Source organism: Zosterops lateralis (genome assembly GCF_965231275.1).
Source record: "Zosterops lateralis genome assembly, chromosome: 11".
Classification (NCBI taxonomy): Eukaryota; Metazoa; Chordata; class Aves; order Passeriformes; family Zosteropidae; genus Zosterops; species Zosterops lateralis.
Genome location: NC_139771.1, coordinates 2,336,496 through 2,349,876, shown reverse-complemented (window position 1 = coordinate 2,349,876; position 13,381 = coordinate 2,336,496).

The window sequence follows — 13,381 nt, the reverse complement described above, 5'->3', positions numbered from 1 at the left end:
CGCTCCCCGCCGGTCCAGCCGAACCGAGGCTGGCGCACCTGCTCCGCCGCCCGCTCCTGGCCCGCACCGAGCTCCCCCTGGATCGGCCGCGCTGCCGCTGCCGGTGTCGGTCCTACCTGCGCGGCGCCGCCGTCCCCGTCTGCAGCCGCCGCCGACTCGCGCTGCCGCGGGGGCGGGCAGCGGGAAGGGGGGGCGAGCGCCCCCTCCCCGCCCCCGGCCCTGCCCGGCACCGGCCCCCAGTCCGGCCGGGGCTCCCCGCCCCCTCCGCAGCCTCCCCTGCCTTACCCTCCCCTCCGCCACCGCCCGACATCCCCTCGGGACCCCCCACTCCCGAGGCCGCTGTGAGCACAGGAGGAGTCCGGCCCGGGATGGGGACACAGCCCGCGATGGAGGTCACAGCCCGTGTGTGGGCCTGGGAGGGAGAGGCACAGGGAGCCCGGGATAGGGATGCCCACCCTGGGAGACAGACCAAAATATCTCTGGCAGGATGGACCATCGTCACCGTCCGCTTCCTCGTTCACTTCCCACTGAGCAGTGGCAGGTCGAGGGAAGAGGCTGTGACTGTCCCCCACACACATGGCAACGGGGTGCTGCAGGTGCATGCTGGGCTGGTGATGCAGCTCTAGGCCCTGAGGTGCACTCAGGTCTCACAAACCACACACATATGAACACCCTTCTGTGTCCTCCAACTGGGTACTGCCACCTCTGCCAAATGCTCCCAGGCGAAGTGACTGTCACCTTCCATCCTGGATGACACCAGCTCGAAGGGGACATTGGGATTGGTGTTACCATCCACATACACATGTCCCCCTTTAATGCCTCACAGCTGATTTGGCTCCCTCTTCAAGGTGGCAGAAAAATACAAGGGGAAAAGCATAGATGGCACCCGGGCTTGATCCCATCCATCCCCTGCTCACTCCCAGCCCCAGAGTGCTGCTGGCTGGAGTGTGGCACAGATGCCAGGCTCTGAGCCATGGTGGCAGAGGTGGCCTTGGGGCTTGTCCCGGAAAAGGAGAGGATGGGAGTGTGTGGGAGCTGTGTCCTACCAGTACCAACTCCTGGGGACAGCTTTGGGCTTCACCTTAGCACCCTGTATTCACCCAGGCCCCCCTGCCCTTCATGCCCCCCATCCCAACCCATGCCATTCCTCTAGCATTAATAAAGCCATTAATTAGTAGATTGGAGATATGGCTCAGAAATGCCGTTTGGAGCAAGCTGAAGTGCTGCAATCGGGATCACAGTGATAAGCAGGTTCAAGGAGGCAGAAGATAAGTTAATGTCACCGCCAGTGTTTAATACAGGCAATTCCTCCCCAGGCCACTTCTGGAGCCCCGTGCACACCGAGCACAGGCCCGCAAAGAAAAGCAGCGTGAGAGATGAGCTGGGTCTCTCGGGAGAGAAGCCGGAGCGGGGAGAGCGGAGCCGCGGCTGTCGCGCCGCACAGAGCCGCCTATTCATTACAAAGGGCCGGGAAGCGGCTCGGAGCTGCCAGCAGCACTGACACGATGCAAGAGGGGATTTTTCAGGCTGATGCAGCAACAAAGGCAGTTAAATCTAGCCAGGTAAGAGGCTTTCGAGGTTAGCTGGCTGTTCCCACAGCACAGGCTTTCTTTTCTCTTTTTTTTCCTTCTTTTTTTTTTTCTTTCTCCTCTCTTTCCCCCCTCCTTCTCTAGGGGGAATTATTTTTGGTAATCCATGTGTTGCTGCTCGTTGGGCGCTGGAGCAGAAGTAAGCAGGTAAGCGGCACTTTTATCACCAGCCCAGCTTCCCACCACAGCCCGGACTCCAGTGAGGGGCTCTGAGCCTCAAAGAAAAGCAGCAAGGCTGGGCCAAGGCAGCTGAAGCAGCGCTAAGCTCACAGCAGCTGGGAATTCCTTCTCTTTTTTCTATTGAAATGATGGCAGTGGGGAGCTACCTGGAGAGGAGCAGCTTCCACAACAAGTGCCTGCTGCACTGCTGGAGGCTGTGTGCCCTAGGGCATCACTGGGTGGTTTGGGGTGCTGGCACTCACCTGGAGTCACTCACTGCCTGGCTCTCCTGGCAGGGCAGAGGGGTGCTGGGCATGGGAATGCCACCCATGACACCCATGTCCATCACCCTGCAAGGAGCCCAGCACCCTTGTGTAGGGAGAGGGGAGTGCTGTGGTCCTAGGGCAGGAGGATGCTCCCATCACTGCCTCTGCAGGGAGTCCAGGTGGTTCAGGCATCTGAGTGGGACATTGTGGAGACAGACCAGGATGAAGCCCAGGCCCTGGAGCCTGTTGGAGACCAGGAGGGTGTTTCTGAAGGGATTTGTGTTTCCGGAGACCTGCATGCCAGCCCCAGTGCTCCCTAGGGAAACACCCTGGGCTGCCCCAGGCAGCTGCCTTCCCACCAGCCCTGCCAGGTGGAGGATGCACCAGTGGCCAGTGACTCAACACCTCCTCCCAGTGCTTCACGCCAGGAGGTGGGACGTGACACGACCCCAGAGGCTGCAAAGAACCGTGTCAGTGGAGGCAGCACTAGCTCAGGGAACTGTGCTGCCATGTAGGGACCTTGCCATCCCAGGCTTGCAGACGTGACAGGGTGGCCACAACTCATCCCCCTGATGGAACTCGTCATCTAATCCTTCTGGTGGCAGCTCCTCAGATATCACCCTGCTGAGCTTGGAAGACCGTGTGTTGATCCAGCTGGTGCAATGATGTTGTTACTCCATTCCTTCACAACACCTTTGCATCACCCTGGGCCATGTGCCATGGTGCTGCCATGCAGTGCTGGCTGCCTTCTGTAGCTTGTGCCCACACTGTGCTCTGGTTAATGGTGCAGCCACCACCACTAAGGGGCCCAGAGACCCGAACCTTGCCTTGGTGTGGGGTGAAGGCAGGTGAAAGTACCTCTTCCTCCCCATCCTCCTCCTCCTCCTCCCTGCCCAGACAGCATCCACCGCTGCAACAAGATTAAACCAATTGCACCATTATTTGTTTCATATTTAATAAGGGTTTGAGGAGCAGATCTCCCAGCAAGCCCCTGCTATCAATCAAACCTGCCCAGAGTCCCCGTTTGCGTCCGCCTTTCCAAGAAGAAAGAAAATAAAATTGGTCTAATTTATTATTCATTTGTTCATTAGGTCTGTATTAACTAGATATATTATAAAGGAAAACAGGATTGCGCCTTTTGATCAGCAAACCCTCTGCTTATGAATATCCATGAGGCTCCCCCCTACCCCAGCACCTCTCCCATGTGTGGAGCGAGCTGATAGAGGGTGTCAGTGGTGGGTGATGGCACCGGACTGGGTCCTGGCACACCACAGGGCTGGGAAGGTCTTCCCATCTCTCTCTGCTTGCAGAGCATTGGGGATCAGCTGTGCCATCCTACAGCACTCCAGAGCTCAGGCCGCTCATGGGTGCCCACAGCTGGGAGGGAGAGGCCAAGCCCTGCTGGCTGCAGGAGGCTGTGGGGATGTGCTGGAGGGCACTGGGGTGATGGGCTCCCCTCCCTTCCTGCCTGGGGCTGAGCAGGAAGCCAAGCAGGTGGTGTTTCTGCGGCATGAAAAAGCAGCATATGTCCCTGGATCCCTGGCGCGTGGTGGCGGCACCAATGCCCGCGACTCCCCCAATGCTGTGGGGAGGCACAGAGGGACCCCGAGGTGCCAGTGATGCCCTGCAGGGCCAGTACAGGACTGGAGCAGCATGTATCCCTGCTCCCTAGGGCATCCTCCATGAACCCCTTGGTTCATGGGGGGCAGGATGGGAACCCCAGGATATGTTGTAGGGACTGACTGGCACCAGGTCATAAGCTCATGGTGACATTCACCCAGAGCCAACAGCATTTGGGCAGCAGCAGAGTGTGGAGAGCCATGTCCCAGCCCAGCAGGATGGTGGTTCCCAGCCCTGCCCAGAAGCTGTTGCACCCTGCAGCAGCTGTGGGCGTACACAGAGAAATGCCACATCCACATGGATGTCCATGCACCCATGCAGTCCAGCCAGACCTGAAAATAGGTTGATTTAAAAAATGCATCACTTTGAAGTTATGTAAATGAAAGGCAGCAGCAAACAGAGCATGCTGGCAAAAGGGTTTCCAATTTTTTTTTTTTCCTCCTCGCCAGCTTCCTCCGGTTAAAATTGGGTTGCAATTCATTAATAAAGGAACAGTTGTACTGAATAAGCTCCCGTGCTTAAATCAGGACAGAGAAGCGTAATTAACCCAGCTCCAGTCTGATGTGATGGAAGAGGAAAATGCTCTTCTGTTTTGGTCCCTTCTCTTAAAAGCCCGCTGCGTTCTCCTGGCCTCTTGGGAATGGAACTGAGCTTCTTATTTAAAAATGAAGCTCGCAGCCTGACAGAGCGGGTTCATGTATATATATATAAAAGCTGTCATGATGATATTTTATTCATACCCCTCTTCCCCTTCCCTTTGCTTGGAAAATCCAGGAGCAGCCAGCAGGCAGCGTGGAGAGAGAGAAAGCAAGAATCCCCTTTTAAAAGTAAATTACAGATGCAAGTCACATTAGTTGAAGCCCCATGAGGCGGCAGATTCCTGAGTACCAGGGCTGGCCCCGGCGGCTTGGCCAGCCCAGACCTGGCACAGCAGCTTCCCACTTCGAACACCACCCGTGAGAGAGCAGTAGGGGACAGGCGGGGAGTGGCACCGGCTCTACAACACTGATTTGTACAAGGTGAAAATTTGTCCTCACTCCTCTAAACGGAGCTACCACCTAAATTACAGCCTAATTAAGGGCCACAAAGGGCTCCTGCTGGCAGGTCCTATAAGTGGGATTCAGCCGGTTGTCCTGGGCTCAAGGTGAGGGGATTCCTTCTCTGCCATTATTTCTGGGGCTGAATTTCCACCTCTCCCCACAACAGTGTGTCTGGATGAGCCAGACGCTGTCCAGCCACCGTCGAACTGGCACGTGGCTCTGCATGTTGATGGAGCATCCCTGCGGCTCGGCTCTGCCTGGCCAGCTCCCCCCCTTCCTCTGCTGCTGCTTCCTCACCTGCTGTAAAAATAGCTGTCTGGCTGCATGGGAAGGCAAACTGTATTTTGGGGGGATCTTTGGGTGGGGAAGAGCTGTCCACAACAAAGGGTGTTGGATTTGCCGTGCAGGGCAGGGAGTCTGGTGAGGCAGAGCAGGACAGAGTGGTCTGTTGAAACTGGGAGTGCTGCAGGACTGGCTTGATGTGGGAGACAGATGCTGAATTCCACACGGGACCAGCTACAGACCCATCACAGACCCTCTCCTCTGCCCCTGCTGAAGCTACACTGTGACACCTGTCCTTGAGGTGAGGTGAATAATGCCCAGAGGGACGCAGCCATTCAGCACCAGTGCTGTGGGAGCACCCCCACAGGAGCAGCCCTGAGATGGGGACACACAGAAGGACCTCTGCAATGGGGAGATGTAGCAGTACCCCTGTGCCATAGGGCTGCCCAATTACCACCGAGTGTGGAGCTGGAGCAGGGGTGGCTCCAGGGCACCACTTCCCCCACTCCATCAGGGACCTCCCTGGGGACCTTCTCCATATTTCTTCTGCTCCACTCCCAATGCCTGCCCATGTCCACCCCTTGTAGCTCTACCTCAGGGGATTTTGAGGCTTTAATAGTTTTATTAAAACTAACAGGTTGGTTCCCAGAGCGCAGGGATACTGGACCCTGCCATGAACCCATCGTACACCCCATGAGAGGCTGGGCTGGCACTGCTGGTACTGGTGTGGAGGGAACAGGGGCATTGCCAGGGTTCATCCTGCCCTGCCACACACCAACACACCTGGAAATCCTTGGGGGGGGCAAACTGAATCCCTGAAGGGCTGGAGAAGATGTGGGTGATGCCAGACAGCCCTTTTGTAGCAAAGATGTTTCTGGTGAGGAGAAAAAAAAAAAGAAAAATCAGTGTTTGTTTCTTTCTGAGAAGATTGCTCTCTGTGCGCTCCTTGTATTTAGTTATTATTAAAGGGTTGTTTTGCTGTCAGTGAAAGCCTGCAATTACAGGCTCTCTCTTTTTTTTCCTGGCTGTCACTATTCCCCATGAAAGCATTGCCCACAATTTTAGCATTTCTGCATTTCAATGTAAAGAAAAAGAAAATGAGGTTTGGGCTGACACTTTCCACGTGCACATGGCTGGTTTCAAACTCCTCTGATTGTCCTCCTGCCAAAAAACATAATTTTGGGGGGTCAGACCAGAGCAGAATATAGCTGTGCACTAGCAGAGGCTCTTTGGTCTTTACCCCCTTGCTTGTTCAACCCATATCCAGGCAAAAAGCTCACAGGAATCCTACCAATGCCAATGCTGTGGTCAGGAAGCCAACACCACCTCACACCTTGCTCCCATAGGTGTGCTGTGCAGAAAAAAATATACTATTTCCCTTGATCAAATAATTAATGGCTGATGACTGGAAACTTGGTGCCCTGTATCTGTCTTTGCCAGCTCCACATTGTGCCTGCCACACCATAAATCCCTTCCCTGACCCTGTGAAACATGGGACATCCTCAGTCACAACCAGCATCCGTGTGAAGCCAGGGATGTAGCAGATAGGGCAGATCTGGCTCTGCTGGACCCCAAATCCTCAACATATTTAGAGGAATTCCCCCAAAGTTCATGGGGACGCTTCTCTCTCCGAACCCTCCTGCCTGGCTGTATCACCACTAATCTAATGTGGCTAATTTTAAACGAAGCTGCCCTCCCTTGACATGCATCTCCCCGTGGCATTGAAATTAAATGTAGGCTGTAATTTGGCATTTGAGAAGCGAAAGGGATGGTGGCCCTAAGGGAAAAGATAACAGCTTGGCTGTTTGTGTTAAATAGCTGTCTGCGAGCTTCAAACTGCAGCCAGGGATTCAGCTCACTGCGGGCAGGCTGCCAGCCCCTAGCCTCCTTTTTGGCTACAGCTCCTTCACAGCAGGAAGCTCAGAGGGGGGGGATCTCAGCCCTGACCCCCCCACTGCATCTCACAGGGCATCTGCTTGTTCCCCACCCTCCGTGGCTTCTGCTAAAACTGTCTGGCAGGCTCCTTGCTCCAGCCCCAGGGGCCAGGGCCACCAGGAAAGCATCAGGGATGGATGCTCAGTCACGGGGAAGGAGAAGTGCAGTCCTCTGGGGCATTTTGAACCTGGCAGAGGGCAACACAGTCTGGCAGGGGCATCCCAATTCCATGCTGCACCTTGCGAGGTGGTGGCAGCTCATCAGGGACATCCCTGCCAAATGCTGCACCAGTGTGGATTTGCAGCTGGGATTTGGCCTCAGCACAGCACAGAGGTCACTAGATTGGCTCCAGATCTCAGCTCTCCTTGCAGGGGAAAACTGCCTGCCACCTGAGGACTTTGCTTTAAATAAAAGTTTGCTTCACTCAAATCCAATGTTTCCCTTGGCCTGAAACAAAAAATAATTTTAATTTCAAGCTCGTTTTTTTTTTTTTTTTTTTAAATATTTTAATGGATGCTGTTAATAAAAGGGAGACTTTGAGATAGCAATTTCCAGCAGTAGAACATGCCTGTTTTGGGGGCAGTTTGTTTTAAACTGGAAAAATTTGCCAAGGCACTGGGAATTTGCCTGGGCTCCTAGGTTCCTCCCAGTCACCTGTGCAGGGGACACTGGGGCAGGCAGGGGATGGAAGAGGCAGATGTCCCTGTGACTGGGGCCAGCTACAACCCAGGGATGGGACTCCTCGATGGGATGGTTACCTGGTGCACCCCACAGCCCTTCTCCTTCCCAGCCCACCCACCTCCACCCCTCTGCCCTCCTCCTTGCCCGCACCCAGTTACCATTTCCCAGGAGCTGTTCATCCCTCCCAGCCCTTTGTACCGCTTGTCTCCATCCTCCCCTTTGTTTAGCATTTTAATTATTTTAATTACCTTGTTTGCCAGCTTATCGCGGCGCTCAAACCCATCTGTGTGCGCGCAAGCAGACACAGACTTTTATCTGCAGCCCGCCGTCAGCCCCATTAGCATTTTTTACTCCGGCTTTGGAGGAGGAAAGGAGAAATTAGCATTTCTGCCTGGGCCGGTGGGGCTGGCACGGTCGTTCCTCGCCTCCAGGGTCACTTCATTCTTCCCAGAAGAATGGGACTAATTTATCTCTCCCCCCTCCTTGTATCCATTTCAAATGAGAGATTAATATAATGACAAACATAAAGCCCAAGCGGGGGCGATGCCTGAGCCCTGCCATGGGGTTTTCCCTCTCCAGGGAGGCAGGCAGTGGTGCTCAGGTGAGGTGGGTGCTGTCCCCAGGGAGCACCCTTGGGTCGCCAGGAGCAAGGTGTCTTTAGGAAAAAGCTTCTTTCTGTTGAATTTGGATGCTAAAATTCTGCTTGGTGGTGGAGACAGGGGTCAAAGGCAGGGATGCTGGACCCAGCTGTGAGTGGGAGGGGGACATGGCTGGGGGCTTCAGGCTGTGGTTAAAACAGCAATGCTGCTGCAGTGGTGGGTGCTTTCCAGTTGGGCTGCATGGCTTGGAGCCCCCCCACTCTCCCTTAGGGACAAATGAGAGATCTCACTGCTGGAAACCCTCTCCCAGCATCCTCTTAGCACTACTTAAATGCCTCTCCCAAAGAGCCCAACCACCAATAAATCTGTATCAGTTCACCTTCAAATGCACTTCAGTGCCCTATTTTCTCTGCACAACAACAAATTAACAGCCCCAGTTTGGGGAATGACTGCCAGTCCCCCCAGCAGGGCTCCTCTGAGTGACCCAAGACCCCTTTTTAGTACATTAAAGCATTGCCATAATCCTTCTATGAGCTGCACCTGGAGCCCTGCCCGTGGAGAGGGGGTGTAGCGAGGGCAAGGCTGGGTGAGCAGTGGTCCCCTACAGAAAGCTGCGTTGCCAAGGGTCTTCATGGATATCCAGCTGTGCCATGGTGTGAGCAGGGTGGAAAACATCCCATGGAGTTGAGCTGGGCAGCTAGGAGCTCCACCTAAGAGAGGGCATCTGTAGGGACAGGACACCTCATGGAGAAAAGAGGACCCCGTGGAGACAAGATGTTCCATGGAAACAGAAACCCTTTTGGAGAGAGGACATGTGTCCAGATCAGGATAACCCTCGGGGACAGGATGTCCCTTAGGCACAGGACCTCAATTTAGGACAGGGTATTCTTTGGGAATAGGACCCCTATCCATGACAGGACATTCCTTGGGAACAGGATCCCCCGTTCCAGGATAAGAATGCCTCTTTGGGACAAGAGCCCTATCAAGGGCAGGATGTCCATTTGGGACAGAAGCCCCCTTTAGGACAGACAGGATGCCCTCAGAGGACAGGCCAGGCCCTTTGCTGCCAGGGCAGCAGCAGGACCCTCAGATCCCCCCAACATCTGCTTCTAAGCCCCCCTTTAAACATTCAGCACACTTCAGTGTATGAATAAAGGGTCTCACACTTCTGATTAGAGTCACCAGGAAAAATGGAGTGAATTAATCAAATTCCAGAGCAGAAGAAATCTTCCAAAAGCCTGAACACCTTTCCTGCCCCAAGCAAAGTCCTTTAAGACCCAGGAAAGGCAAGAAAGGCCAATTCACTGGTTCCAAATCTGTTAAACAAAGGAGCCAGAGACAAAAGGATCCATCAGCCTAGAGAGTCTTGAGGGAGACACGCAGGGACAGTGACCCCAGCAGCCAGGGACCCACCATGTCTCTCCACCACAGCCTGCCCTGGGAAAGCAACAAGACAGTGTTTTACTGAGGTCTGGGCTGCAAAACTTAACAAGGAAGAAATTCGAAAGAGAAAATTTACTGAAACGCCTTTAGGAAATCATCCCACCAAAGGGATGGGATGAAGAACAAAGGAAGGCAGAGGGACCAAACCCAAGGGGAGGGAATATCAGTTCACAGAATCTGCTAAGGTGAGGAGGAGGAGGGGAAGGAGGAAGGACTGCTCGACTGCCTCAGCACAGCCCAGTGCCACTTGCTGACAAGGCCAGGCTTGGTTGTGTGGTGTTGGTGGTGGCATTGCAGGGCAGGTGAGAGAAGAGCACCATCCCTACAGTGTCCAGCTATGCCATGCTGTGGGAGACAGCCACTTCCTTCACAAGCACGTCATCAGCTCCGTGCTCCACTGCTGCTGGAAAGCATGGCAGATTCGATCTATAATTTACAGGGATATCTATCTGGGAAGCTGCTTGACAAGCCTGGGAGAGCAGCACTGCCCTTCTGGCTCATGATCTTCTTTTAATTTAAAATTTCTTTACATTGAGGCATGGTATGAATAAGGGCCAGTGACAGGCACCATCCCCTCCCTACCCTGCCATTGCCTCCTTGGCTTGCCACAGCAGGTCCTTGCACACTGCTTTCAGCCTCCCTAGCTTACAGTTTGGAGGTGTTTGCTTCCACACCTTTAACTCATACGCTCGGGACAGGCTTTCTTAGGAAGCCCTCAGAGATGCTGCAGCTACCAGGGCCAGGCTGGATGATGCTGGTTGCTGTGGAAACAGCAGGGCCGGATCCAGGGACCGCAGCATTTTCCCTGCACCTGGGACCAGCTCCTCTCACCTAGTTTGCAGCTGGAGAGCATAGGACGCAGGAGAGCTGTCCTGGTAGCATTGGGCTGTTCCCAGCCCCAGTCTGCTCCAGTCCCATTTTCCCCAGGGATCAATGGGCTTACCCCTTCGCACCCTGTGTATGTCATGCACAGGGTGTTTCATTGCATGGGGCTCTCTGGGGTGGAACACAATGCTTTGGACCTGGGCCACCACCTCTCCTCCAGCCACCTGAGGGCCAGATCCAGCCATCCCCCCAGGAGCTGCACGGCACAGCCTGGCAGCTTCAGGCCACCACATCCCAGGAAAGCCTTTTGCACCAGCACCATGCCTTCATTCAACCACTGCACCACCACAGGCTCTCCTAAATGCCACCCAGACCTGCAGGAAGTGGGACACAGTGGGACAAGCCCCACAGGGTCCTCCTTAAGTGCAGCCGTGCGGCCAAATCCTGCCATCGGCCAGGCAGGTACCACTGTGTGCCAGGCTGCCAGCCATCCCAGGCTCATCCCCGCTCCACTCAGGGGCAGCTCAGCTCGCTATAGGGATGCTGGGATGATGGAGTATTCTGCCGGAGTAGAGGAAGCCAGGTAAACCTCTCCATCCATCAGGGCCCCCACTTTCTGCCAAGCACATTAGGGGATAATTAAGTAAAAATAGGCCTTCCGACCAGTGTAGCTCATTAAGGGCTAATTAAGTTAATTAGTGCCAGGTGTGGATTGCAGCGCTTGTGCGTGTGGCTGTTGTTTGCTGTAATTGCATTTTCTCAGCAGCTTCCTCCGCCAGGCTGGAGCGCTGCCAACAAGGAAGGGATTCAGTGCCCGCTGTTGGTGCAACACAGGGCAGCTAATGGGCACCCAGCGATGGCACCGCACCAGGGACAGTTAACCCTTCTGTCCCCGTGCCTCCCAGCGGCTCTCCGACCCCAAAGCCAGGGCATGAGCAGGTGCTGCCCCTGCCTGCCCCTCTTGGTGTGCTCCTCCTGCCTGCACGCAGGGGACGGACAAGAGCCTGTGCCATAGCAATGACCAAAAGCAGCCAGGAAGGCAGGGCACAGCCTCCCAGGGAGCCAGTGCTGGGACCAAGATCTCTGAAGGTGTGAAGGTGATGGGCAGGGATGGAGCAGCAAAGACAGCTATGTATGCTGGTCGTATTGGTGCTGAAAGATGAAAGAGGGATGGTGGAGAGGAAGAGAAAAAGGCAAGAAGGAAGCATTAGAGAACGAGGAGAGAGATGCTGGGCTCTGATCCCTGCTTCCTGCGCTTGGGAGCAATTAGAGCTACTCTGCCTGTGGCCCACAGAGACACTGAAGGGATGAAGATGTGACAAAGACCAGGCTATTTTTTGCTGAGGTTACTGTCACTAATAAATGGAAACTCTCCCTTGACACGTGTTCCTGTTCCTTCCAGTGTCTGGGCATTTGGCATCCTCCTCCAAGCTCAGCCTTGCCGGCAGCAGCCTCACTTTGAGTTGACCCACACTCCTCCAGGGAGGCGAGACTCATAAACAATTCTGTGAAATACAGCTGAAAGGCGTTGAGGGGATGGAGAGGCTGTGCAGACACCCCATCCCTCTCCCCATGCCATGAATCAACCTCCAGTGAGGCAGGAGCAAGGCAGAGAGCTCCATCCATAATCCACAGCCAGCATTCTGGGGGGCTGCCTTTCCTATCCAATGGAAAGTTCCTGCTGGCTGCAGCACTGTGGCAAGCAAGATGGGGAAAAGGGAACTGAAGGGGAGGCAGGAAGAAAGCTGGGTCCTTGCATCCCCACCGTGATCTCTCAGCACTGAGATAATTGCTTGCTGGTGACAGCTGAGGTCAGGCATGACAGATACCTTGGGAAGAGCTCCCGGCTTCAAGACCTCCCTGCAGCAACCCAGTTCAATACTGGGATTGAGAGATAATTTTCCTAATCTCCCCTAGCACAGGCTCTCTCTGGGTGGATCCAGGTTCAGGCCATGATCCTGCCATCATCCTTGCCTTCAAAAGGGCACAGAGCCCCATCAAACAGCACCACACATGGGCTGTGATCCCTGGGGAGGGATAGGGAGTAGTAGGGGACCAAGCATGAAGGCTTGGTGCTCCCATGGGGTGTGATGAGAGCACCCAGGCAGGAGCAGTGCCCACCTGGGGACCAGTGGGGTGCAGATGGACCTGCCTCTGCCCTCTATCCTCCCACGACCAAAGGAGGCTTTTTCACCTTCCTCTCCCTGCTCCTTGCCGCCCCATCCTGATGCACCAACCCCACTTCATCTGCCATGGGAAAAGGGCTGGGGGGATCCTGCAATCCCCTCAGATGGCTAGGAGGCCGGTGGGCACATCCTCGGGCTGGTAATTCATCCCCCCTTCCCTCTGTACTGGCCTGGCTGCAGTGGGATGTGGTTCACCTGTCCCCCTGCTGCAGTGCTGAGAGTGGGGCAGGCAGGAGAGCTGAATGCTGTGTGTGGACAGGCCAGGATAAGACATAGAGCCTGATGCCACCAACTTGACACCTGCAGGAGAGAGCATGTGCCCGGCAGGGATGGAGGCAGGGAAGCAGGCAGGCAGCTCTCCGAGGCAGCTCTGCAGCACCCTTGGCTCCCCTCTTCCCGGTGCTGGGGAGGCTGACAGGATCATTACAGCCGCTATCTGGGCTCACGGGCTCATCCCTCTCCCTTTCGCCTTTTGCATAATGGATAGGCTGTGAGTAATGGGAAATGGCAGCCCAGCCGCGCTTGCTGGCAGCCCCTTAATGAAGAATATGGAAATCTCATCAGTCCAATCAGGCCAGCAAATGAAACTGCTTTCCCCCGCCGATGTGAGCAGAAGGCTAACGACCCGCGCTCCCGGGCTCCATCCCGCTCCCAGGAAGCCCCCCCTTCCCTTTTCCATGTTGACAAGTGAGCTGTGAACTTCATTTTTTCTGGCAAGCAGAGCCCCAGCTCATCTTCCCTGCTCCCCTTCCCCAG